Source organism: Amblyomma maculatum, chromosome 10, assembly GCF_055883805.1.
Source record: "Amblyomma maculatum isolate TAMU_Amacu chromosome 10, ASM5588380v1, whole genome shotgun sequence".
NCBI lineage: Eukaryota > Metazoa > Arthropoda > Arachnida > Ixodida > Ixodidae > Amblyomma > Amblyomma maculatum.
Genome location: NC_139353.1, coordinates 56,453,999 through 56,466,288, shown reverse-complemented (window position 1 = coordinate 56,466,288; position 12,290 = coordinate 56,453,999).

The following is a 12,290-nucleotide window of genomic DNA, read 5'->3' as shown; positions in this document are numbered from 1 at the left end:
TTTAGTCATTGATTACTAATTGACCTTTAATTGACACTTGACCATATAAGGCGCGCATTCGCGCATACTGTGGAGGTGTTCTGTGATTGGTCGAGACCTCTATGACGTCATTCCGCCTAGGCCAATCAGAGCCGCCGCAAAAGCGGGACACATTTTGTCTACGACAGCATGAGCCATTAAAGGCTATCGCCTTAATAGCAGTTAGTTTACAGGAAAGGCGCAGTGTCAGTCACACACTGTAGACACCTTGCCCGCAGCGTATGGAAATGAAGAAAGGTAGGAATGAAGGTCGAAAGAGAGAAAGAAGTGCCGGTAGTGGATGGCTCTTGCATCGCACAGCACATGAACGCGATTTGAGTGAACGACAAATTCCTTTACAAAATATATAAGACCAGCTGAATGAATACGTAAATGGACTATCGCGTCTACGCTCAAAGTGGAGCGTGAGTGTCCCCCTAATTCAAACCATGAAACACCGTGTACAACCTTTCTAAACTACACAAAACCATGCTTACAGAGCTTTAGCTCATATATATATGCTTAATACATGCTTAAGCCCCCGCCATTTGACCTTATTTTCTCGATATTTGTAATAGACGGACTATAATATTTCATTCATGAGCTTATGCTCTTCAAAGGATGTTGTAATTAAAGGACATTGCATTAAATCAAGTACAGCAAGTACCTATATGCAGAAGCAAGCAGCTTTTGAATCCAGTTTCCAACAACGATGGCGCTATTGCCTAATACATTGGCGAGTTGCTCAGCAGGAAGGTATTGTACAGCACTAGAATCCAACTCATCGTGAGACTACTCAGTGGTAGAAGTCCTAAAACTAATCTGCTTAAACAAAATGAACCTAGAGAGGACTTCATTCCAGCAAGTGGGGACGATTTTAGAAAGAGAATGCTAATCGCTTCCATGGTACTTAAAATCTAGGGAAACAGGGCAGAAGAAAAGAAAAAGAAACACGACTCACAAAAAGAACTAAAACAGAGAAAAGAGACAAAATAACCAGGTATAAAGGCCTTCTTCTTGAAAGCTGTGTGGAAATGAAGAAGTGCTGGAAACAGTCAGTGACTGATAAACGGAACAATACCTGAAGCTACAGAAAGAAAAATAAATAGCAAGTTAAGAGATATCGTATTTGGAACGGACGCCATTATGTAGCTCATTGCGTTTGTGTCTGCAGTGTATAAATAACGATCCCAGCGCTCATTGTAACGGGATCAAATTTTAGAGGCGGTAGCACATTTTCGACACAAACTAAATGGAATAGTGTCCGCGTGGCCGACAATGCCATTTAAAATTTCAGCATCTTGAGGCATGCGCTGTTGCATATCTTAGAAAAAGTAGGCGAATGTGCTGCGTTAAGCCCCAATATTGAAGGGGAAATATCGCTGACTCATTACAATCATATGCGCATGAACCGAGAACGTCTTAGGAGCTGCATAAATGGTCGCACACTGTAATTCACACTCGCCTAAGCTGATGCTATACCTACCAACCTGTACATGAAAAGCAATGCACGCAAAGACATCAGCGCCAAAGAGGCTCTAAATTTATTGATTAATTAATTGACTGATTGAACGTACTTTATTGAATAGGAAGGCTCATGGCCATGGATGGGGGTAAAAGGGAGTAGGCAGAATCTTCATTGTTTGCACAGGTCGTCTCTCAAATCATATTTTCTCTGACCAGGCCACTAAGGGAGTCATGTTTGGCAAACATCATTTGTGGTTTAGCATCAGTTTTTAGAAGGAGATGGTAGTTCAGGCGATAGGGTTCGATCTCGGAGCGTCCAGTAGAAAAATCAGGGCAATCCCAGAGTAGATATGCTGCCGCGCGTTATAGTCGTACAGTGGGGGCACGTAATCATTTACTCTGTATACTGACGCCAGCAAGCCGTAATACGTGGCGTGTAAGCCGCATGGCTTACACGCCACTTCGCGACTTCTAGTGAGTCAGCATCGCATACAGGTGGCCACACCACACCCACCTTTTATGCTCTAACTTTATGTTGAGGGGAAGTATATGCGATAAGGTTGTCCGCAAATGTCGGTTTTCTCTTGCGGCGGTATTGCTCCTTTATCGGTTCATTAATCACAGGGAAGGAAATGTAGAGCGAGTAACACTGACAGCGTAAAACAATCGCTGTATCGCAAAGAATAGGCCAAAAAGTCTCGGTGATTCAGGTACAGCTAGGCCTAGTTACTGTCCAGGCCACACGGCAGTGTACTGAGTCCTTCTGAGTGCGCGACGTTTTATCAGCACAATGTTATAAAGGGACTTGTGGCATAAGGTCGCTCACATTAAGAAGGATATGAACGATAGGGTAGTAAATTCAAACCACTTACCCATGGCTGCTGGTTGGTTGGCTGACCCCTTTACCGAGAATGCTCCTGCTCAAAATCGACGAAGACACCACCACAATCTTCTTTTTCGCCTGTCACGAAGCCAGATGTCTTCGTTGCTGCTGCTGCTGCTGCTGCTGCTGATGATGATGATGATGATGATGATGTGGCAAAACAGCATCGCTGTTACTGCGTTGGCTGGCGAATAAAGTAGGGAGCAGATTTTCATAGATATCTCATTATTTATTGTCAGAAGAGACTAAAAGAATTGCTAGATAGCAGGTGGCTGGAGCTGAAGGGAAAGTTCGAATTTTTCTTCAAAGCTCTTTACTAAAAATTACCCCAAACCTGAAATTTATAAGTGCTTTGCCTATTCCCGAAAACGTTTCTTCAAATGATGCGGACGAGGAGCGGTAAACTGTAAAGTGCTTCTCAGACTTACCCCGAACATAGCCTCAGGAGGCTATGCCCCGATGTAACTTGATGCTTCGTACGGTCACCGCTAGGGCAGCCTCCAATTCAGCGTAGGGACCCTTAATGTTCTTTAGCTTCTGAACAGTGAGCTGAGTGACGTTTAGAAAGGACTTCCAGGCTCACACTGGAAACGCCAATGACTCGTACCCCTGGCCTTTGTCTTATGCAGCACCATGTCTTATGCATCAGCAGTATAAGATAGGCAGTTGGGTACGTGAAAAAATTCTAGAGGGCACTTTTGACGAACGTTGCTTTGGACCACTAAAGTGCGACGAGGCGAAAGCCATTATAGCAGGTGAAACGTAGCCCTTCACTACGGCACCCCTATTTCCCTTTCTTCTTTCACTCCCACATTCCGCCCGTCCTTTATGGCGTGTATACGGCGCCTTTTCTATCCTGTAAATAAATTTCAAACGCCGCTGATGCCTGCTGCTGTTGTTGTGGCTGTAGGAAGAAAGAAGCGAAAATGCACGGGCCTGCTACTGGCTGTGTAGCTGAGCCACCTCCGCTGCCTCGCCCGGACAGAAGAGAAACTAGACAAGAAAGAAAAAAAAAGAGGGATGGAACGACGCGCGCCGCAACAACAACCTTAGTCTACCACCACCGGAGCAGTGGCGGGTGCAATGACGGCCTACAACAGATAAAAATTCTGTGGCAGGCTAGCTCCGCCGCAAGCGGTGCTGACCTACCTGTCCCAGCCCCATCAAGGCCATTCTTCAGCATCAAAGTTCAATGGCGTACTATAATTTGTTTACAGGAAAACAAAGGCGCCGTATCTGTCACGCACTGAATTCCGCTACCATCTTCAAAGTAGACAACAGGAATTATTTATTTATTTGCAATACTGCCAGTCTCTAGTTGAGACCATAGCAAGTGGGCATTACATTCATAATATTGACAAAATGATGATGACAAGAATTAAAGCAGCTCTACAAAAATACAGTATTAGGCAATTCTTAAAGCACAAAACACTGAAAATGTGTTATCAAATTCGCGCAAACAGCTCACAAATAAAGAACACATACAAGTTCAAAAACGAAACAATGGGATAACAGGCTGTCAACTGCGTTAAACAAGCGAACGAAAAAAAGAAAGCGAAATTTGTAACCGAATAATGTCAGCTCACACCGTGGCCTGTAGTTTGGAACAAAAACTTGAAAATGAATCAACGTTAGTAACAGATGAGTGCAGGCAATTCCATTCGCTTTTTGCCAACGGGAAGAAAGAATGTTTAAATGCATCACTGTGACATGAAAATTCAGTTAGCGTGAACGCGTGATGGTTTAACTGTCGCTTATGTCATAATGAAACATACTGCGATAAGTCGATGTTAAACGCATTATGTAGTAGCTGATATAAGAATATTAATCGCGCCAACTTTGCTCTTGCTGATAGCGTTTCGAGTCCGGATATAACAGATATTTCGGTTGATGAATCTGTTCGCTTGTATTTGTTATGAATGAATCTTAGTGCGTTACGCTGTATTCTTTCAAGCCTCGAAATGTTGGTAAGAGACTGGGGAAACCAAACGGTGTCAGCATATTCTAGTACTGGTCTAATAAAAGTCTGATAAGCTAAAAGTTTAGTTTCTGCAGGGGCTAGGCGAATACACCTTCTGAGAAAAAAATAACTTGCGAAATGCTGTTGCAGTGATGTTACTAATGTGTTCGCTCGCCCTAAGATCTGGTCAGTGTGAGACCTAAATATTCGTGCTTGTTTAGGAAAGTAAGTGGAATGTCATTCATTTTATACACGAAGTTAGAAGGCTGTTTTTTCCTGGTTACTGCCATTGCTGCGGATTTCTTTGCGTTGATTGTCATCTGCCAGTTATTACACATTACATCTGCCAGTTATTACAAGAGCGTTTCACGCTCCGGGGCCTGAGGCAGTTGGTAAAGCGCTGGACTGGGGATCTATGGGATGGAAATTTGATTCCCGGTGGAGACAAGGTTCATTAATTTATTTTAGAGAGCAGCTCTTTAGCGCCCGTTCCTGCGTTTTCCGTCGGCATCGCCGTTGACGCCACCGTCACCATTGTCCCTTGTTATGGTAACAACCATTATTGCCACAAAATGCAAGGAATTATTTCTGGCCTGGGGCGAGCCCAGGGTCGCCTCCGGTCGGGGGCGACCTCTTGAGCTCGCGTGACGAGGGCCAGTTGCCTAGTTTTTTTTGGCTGGCCAACAGCTTGCCCCGTTCCTCCGCTAGCTGAGGGAACTGGCAAGAGGGTCTTTGGAGGGGGAATGCTGGCGCATTCCTATAGTATATGGTATTGAGTGGCCTGCGTCCCGTCACCGGGGTGCCGGCATGCAGGGTTGCATTCTCCGTTCATAATTAAAAATCGGTAGGGACTAAGAATGGCATTTGTTTGTAGGCGTCTGAGTGTCGTGGCTTGCGCTCGGTCCAGATCGGGGTGAGGGGCGGTGTACGTGCATCTTAGCTCGCGATAAAAGTTCGTTATCTCCGCGTATGTGCGCGGTGCCTCGACGGGTGCGTCCGTTCCCGATAGATCTCCCGTCTCCCGGTTGTTTAAGCCTCGGGCTAGATGGTTGACCCCTTCGTTTTCGGAGTTACCTGCGTGAGCCGGAACCCATACGAGATTGATATTGTGATTGAGAGATCAGTTGCGCAGAATTCGCGTCGCGAGCGCGCTTACAGAATTTTTTGCGAAATTTTAAACGGCTCTCTTTGAGTGGCTTAGAATATTTTTAGTAGGGGGTCCGCGATGGCCAGTGCGATAGCTACTTGCTCTTCCTCGCATATGAAGCTAGCATGAAATGTTATGACGTTAATGAAGACTGACTTAGGAGTGGCCATACCTGCCACGTATTCTCCGTTTTTTGATGTGTTCAGCTGCATCCACGCACACTGCTTGTGGATCGTTCTCGTACTGTTTCTCAAGAGTCTGTGCCCTTCTCCTCCTGCGGGTGTCATGTCTGCCTGGTAGCATGTTTTTGGCTATTGACTTAACGAGCTCCATACTGCAGAAAAACTACATTACAGGAATATCTGATGGTTACGACAGAAATACAGGATATTTTGTCGTATTTTTGAAACAGTTCTGTAGTTTTTTTCGACTGGGCGCTGATACCTCCCACACACACAACAGGTGTGAACCTTGCCTAAATCCTCGCAATTGATTGTGTTGTGTCAGGGAGGATGTAGGCAGTTTCCACATTCAGTGGCTAGGCCGGGTATCTTGGCGACATTTCTCGCAGCCGCTGGCACGTGCCGCAGCGGCTGGAATAAACCTAACCTGATGGCACCTCAATATAAACAAGAGAATGTTAATTGGTTTGGTTTGGTTTGGTTTTGTGGGGTTTGACGTCCCAATGCAACTCAGGATCAGAGACGACGTAGTGGAAGACTCCGGAACTTTCGATCACCTGGGGTTCTTTATTGTGCACTGACATCGCAAAGCACACGGGCGCCTTGCTTTTCGCCTCCATCGAGAAACTGCCGCCGAGGCCGGGATTCGATCCCGCACCCTTGGGAACAGTAGTCGAGCACCGTAACTACTGCGCCACCCCGGCGGGGTAGAAAATGTTAATTGTCCCGAGTGTTACATGGTAGTGTTAGCGCAATAAATGAGCATAAAATGCAATGTAAATCAGTTATTACATACAATAGGTCTTTATATAAGAGTTCACATATATAAGAGTTCACAATATAAACTCTCGAAAGGCCGATTTAAAAGAGTCAGTGCTAGTTATGTGTCTGAACAATATAGGTAAGTTATCCCAATCTTACTGCTGAAGCTGCAAGGTACGGAGTAGTGGATGGCTCTGGGCAACGTGGACAGCGAGGGGTTCTTTAACTTGCCCTTTCATCACACAGTACGCGCTCCTTGCCTATGGTGATCGTTTATGCCATCGTGTAATAGGGAATCCATCCTCGTCTGAACCAAGTGGGGCTCATGTATCCCGACGCCGGTCCCCTTCCCCATACCGCCGCTCTGTTTCGCCTCTTCGACCAGCAACAACTCTCCCTGTCCGTTATTCGGAAAATTAAGCGATGCAGTTTCCGGAGGTGAAACTGCACTTTGCGAACTTACAAAACGTCCTACACATCGCCCGTATAATATGATTTCCGTTTTAGCTGAAGGATTACCGGTCGAAGCTTTGATTGACACAGGGGCTGCACTTTCTGTTATTGACGCTGATTTGTGCCACCGTTTGCGGAAAGTAACGACACCATATGATGAACCTGGACTTCGTGGAGCAAATGGCGTCCCTCTGCACCCTTCAGCAAAGTGTACAGTTCGAGTTGTTATTAACGGCGTCCGCCACCATGTGCAGTTTGCTGTGCTTTCACTGTGTGCGCATTTGATGATTTTTTGATGGGATTTTTTGTCAACCGCTTCGGCGTTAATTTCTTGTGGCGACCCTTTCATCCATATGGCAGACAGTGATTTTTCATCTGGCATTTCTGCACGGAATCATTCCCTCATTGCCGCAGCTGATACTGTATTGCCTCCACAGTTGAAACACTTTTCACCGTTGTTTCTGAACACATCACTGACGGGGATGTACTCATCGCACCATCTCATCGTCATCTTGCATGTGGAATCGCCTTCCCATCAAGCCTTGTACGATTCCGCAGCAGCTCAGCGATAGTAGCTGCCACGAACACTTCCCGTGAATCCCTCGTGCTGACTAAAGGAACTTCCCTGCCATGCATAGTAGATGCTCACCCTGTATCCATGATGGTGCTCACTGCCCCGCTACCTCCGCAACGTGATTCATCGCAAGTCTCTCTCTCCATGCTGTCGAAGACAATCAATCCGAACCTCATGCCGCACCAACGCCAAGAATTGCTGCAATTGCTTCAAGCCCACCAAGCCATATTTGGTGCCACTTCCCTACCACTGGGACGGACTAGGTTTGCACATCACCGCACCGCATCCTTACTGAAGGTAACTCAATGGTACGCCGACGACCTTATCGGGCTTCTTTCTCGGAACGAAAAGTAATTGAAGAAAATGTCAATGACATGCTCCGTCGCGATATTATTCGTCCTGATGGAACTCGCTGGCTCCAGTTGTACCGCGTGTGCTTCGCCCACGTATACTAGCGGCTTTCCACGATGACGCTACTGCAGGTCACCTTGGTTTTGACAAAACATACGACCGCGTGAAAAGACGAATCATTTGGCCTGGCCTGTCTACCACCGTAGCTAAATGCGTTGCTTCCTGCCACCTGTGCCAACGTCGCAAGCGGCCGACGTCTTCCCCCGCTGGCCTCGTACAGCCCCTCCCTGTCCCGCTACACCATTCGACGTAGTCGGCATCGACTTATATGGCCCCTTACCTCTCTTCAATGGGGGTAACCATTGGATTATAACAGCTGTCGACCACTTTACACGCTACGCTGAGACGGCCCCTGTACCGACTGGTTCCGCTGAAGTGGTCGCTAATTTCTTTTTGCGGTCCCTTGTATTGGGTCATGGCGCTCCTCGGATGCTTCAAAGTGACCGCGGGACGGCCTTGTTATCAACAGTCGTATCCGAAGTTCTTCGTGCGTCATCCACCCTCCATAAGACAACCTCAAGCTACCATCTCCAGACTAACGGTCTGACTGAGCGATTTCATCGCACCCTATCGGATATGATATCCATGTACATTACACCGGATCATCGAAATCGGGATACTGTTCTACCACTCGTCACATTCGCCTATAATACTGCAGTACAGCGGATTACCGGTTACTCCCCATTTTTACTCGTTTTCGGCCGTCCTCCCACTTCAATCCTCGACACTTCCTTCTACTCTACGCCCGACTACTCCTCATCATTACCAGCCCAGTGCTTATCCCGTGTGGCCAGACGCCGTCATCTTGCCCGCCTGAATACAGAAGGGTGCCAGCAAGACCGCAAGAGTCGCTACGATTCGAAGAATCTTGTGGTCTCTTTTCGTCCTGGTGACGAAGTACTGCTCTATATACCACTGCGCACCCCTGGCCTTAGTGATAAATTTCAGCGCCGCTATTTTGGTTCCTATAAGGTCATCAACCAAACTTCCCCAGTAAGCTACCAAGTCACACCTGTTGATCCCCCAGCCGACCGACGCCACCGTGGAACTTAAATTGTTCATGTATCTCGCTTGAAGCCGTTTGTGCGCCGCGGTACATCGGTTGGTTAGGAGCGGCCAGGCTGGCCGCTTCCGACCCCCCGGGCAGATTGTGTGAGCCCTCCACGGGTCTTTTTTCATTTGTACATACCATGATCTTCTTGTTCCTCTTGTACATACCATCATCATCGTCTCGCGGCGCCGGCTCCGGCACGCGCTTGGGTTTTCTCCATCAGATTAAACGCTGACACGGCATACCTTGCCTTGCCTTCACGACCTTGTCGTCAGGACCTGGCCTTCTTTCACAATATCTATATTCCTTGTCTGTCAGCAGAGTAAATGATTGTGATCGAGTTGATAGTGAAAGGTTCACTTTCTTTTTTTTTGTCGCGATGATATCAGATTGAGCAGCTTAAGTGACGTCTATGCGCCGACGTACATGTCGGCTAAAAGCAGATTTTACTAAATTGCTAAGAGTCGGCTTGCGGTTGCTATAGTACGTTCTTTAATATCTTATTTCTAATTAAAATCTCAAATTAAATTGTAATTATCTCATTTATTTTGCGCAAACAGCATTCAGCGATGATTAATAATACTGTTGTGAGCAAACTACGTCAGTACGTGCGACTCAACTCGAGAGTTACAAATAGAATCCTGGTGCGGCATGGCGTGGAAAAACGTGGTATCGAAACTGCTCACGCTTTGGGTATCAGACGAAAGTACTAAATCTCCAGCAGTGATTTATTGATCGACAGAAGAGGTCAGTAGCCGCGATCACGCTATGGTGCCGCTCTAACTAGTGGAAGCACGCACGCTGAAGTCTGCAGCGCCGTCTGGTTTCTCTCAAGCAGATTCTTGAGCGCCGCTTAGTTTTCGGCCGCAAGGTGCCCCTAGCAGTCAATATCATAATCTACCCTTGTAGCGGACTCGTAACACACACTGTTCCGCAAAAAGATATATTTGGACTCTCTGCCATTCAACGCTGGAATCTGGTAGTGACCGACAGCAGGGGCTCAAAGGTAATAAAGTAGTGGGAATAGTTTCTTTCCAGACATTGCGCATGTTATGTAACTGGTCCTTCAAACAGAAACATTGCGATGCTTTCCCTACGAGGGCGATTTTTTTACTCTTTCATCACTTCTTTGAATCTTCTTTTCATTTGAGCCATGCAGAAATGTTGTCTCTACGGTGAGCAGAAGAGGTAACTGGAGCCGACGAAGTTTTTGTGTATATTGAGGCACATTTAGGGCTCTGCGCAATACAGGCCACTGATCAGACACCAAATATTGATCGTATTTTTATATTGATACGTCCTTGATTAAAGAGATACATTAGTTTGTGCGAAAGTTTCATTTATAACTTTTATTGGGGAATTATCAATTAACGTTTTTTGCAAAAAAAAAACTCAGCTACGAAAATATTTCTGGTGGGTAGATGGGGACAGTTGTAGTTCACAAGCGCTGAGTCATTTAGCAGATAAAGCCTTAAAACTGATATTTTACTGACCACATGCCTTATGGTTGCTGGAGAACTGCTGGAATGCACGTTGTATCTGGTCAAAATTGGCCCTGAAATTTCTGTTTCTTTTCGACGACGATTAGTTAGAAATATTCGCTTCGCTCAATATGACTAATTAGTAAAAATAAAGCAGTATGAGCACCTTTCAATGCTAATCTGCTTTACTTTTCAGTTCGGCTTCATTGATTATTGTGTAGGCTGTTGCACCTATGATCAAGTAAAGATTCTTTTCCATAACCCTTCCCCTCATGCATCAGTATCAAATTAGAGCTCGTCGGTAAAAGCAGAAACCTCTTCCGAGTAACAATTTGCATAATGCTGCCAATATGTGACCAGTAAGATGTGTTGAAGCAAGCAGCTACGAATTGTTCATATATATAAGCAACCGCATTTTTTGCGCGCACTCAGAGGCTTTCAATAAGAGGCAGCTTGCTATTCAAGTTAGTCATTCAAATAAATGAAATTTTATCTCTATTCGTCATAGCTGTATAAGTCCAGCAAGCAGTCAGATACAAAACGTCTCTGCACTAGATCGCTTCTTTTGTTTTCGTAGTAGAGATGAACGAAGTTACTAAAATTTTCCGATTAATCGACATGCTGGGGTCTCAAAAAATGGCTATTCTTTTTCAACAAAAGTTGCGTGCTAAATGCTAGCGCTGTGAATGTTCTGTATGCGGTAGAGGAGTTGAAATGACCAAAGCATGTGCAAACATTTCTTTTGCTCGCCGGGATAAAAAACGTCGTACACTAACTGCGCACAACACTGAGTAGAGGGTCAGAAAGTGCTTCTTGTAAGTTTGAAATGGAGGCGAATACTTAGCCTAGCATGCAACATCTCCCAGAATATAGAATCCCAATTTTAAATTTAAAAATATACAAATTTGCTAATTAAATTCCCGGCTCACAAAAATATATTTGCCCGGAGAACATCTACGGTATTGTTTATTTTAAAGGGTAAATTGTCTTCTGTGTGTGAAAAATGTGAATTTATTGCGAGTGTTTTTTTTATATGCGTCCACATCGTGTAGCACCATCCCTATCGTAGTTATCCGAGAACCAGTAGAATCGAAAATCAATATTTATAGAGAAACAAATAAACATGATTCAATCGAGGTAGCTGGTACACTATGCGGCTCATTATCTCCATAAAGAAATAAACCAAACACAAGGCTGATATAGACTGCAGCGTGTCGACGTCGATCTGATTCAATCATTTCTTTGAGTTCCTCCTAGGCTGAAACTGAGTAGTGAAGTATTCCACCTTAAATAACCGGAGATGAGAGGATGAAAAAAAAATCGTCTCATAAAGCCCGTCATAAAATAGTCCTTCTCTTGACTATCAGCCAAGAAGATCATTTTCCGACTCAGTATCCACAGTGCATTTCTGCATCCACCTCTAATACCCGCACTCATTTTAGGGGGCTTCGCCCCAAGGCCCCTGCAAAGCACGCACGCACGCACGCACGCACGACACACACACACACACACACACACACACACACACACACACACACACACACACACACACACACACACACACACACACACACACACACACACACACACACACACACACACACACACACACACACACACACACACACACACACACACACACACACACACACACACACACACACACACACACACACACACACACACACACACACGCGCGCACACGCACACGCACACGCACACACACACACACACGCGCGCACACGCACACGCACACGCACACGCACACGCACACGCACACACACACACACACACACACACACACACGCACGCACACACACACACACACACACACACACACACACACACACACACACACACACACACACACACACACACACACACACACACACACACACACA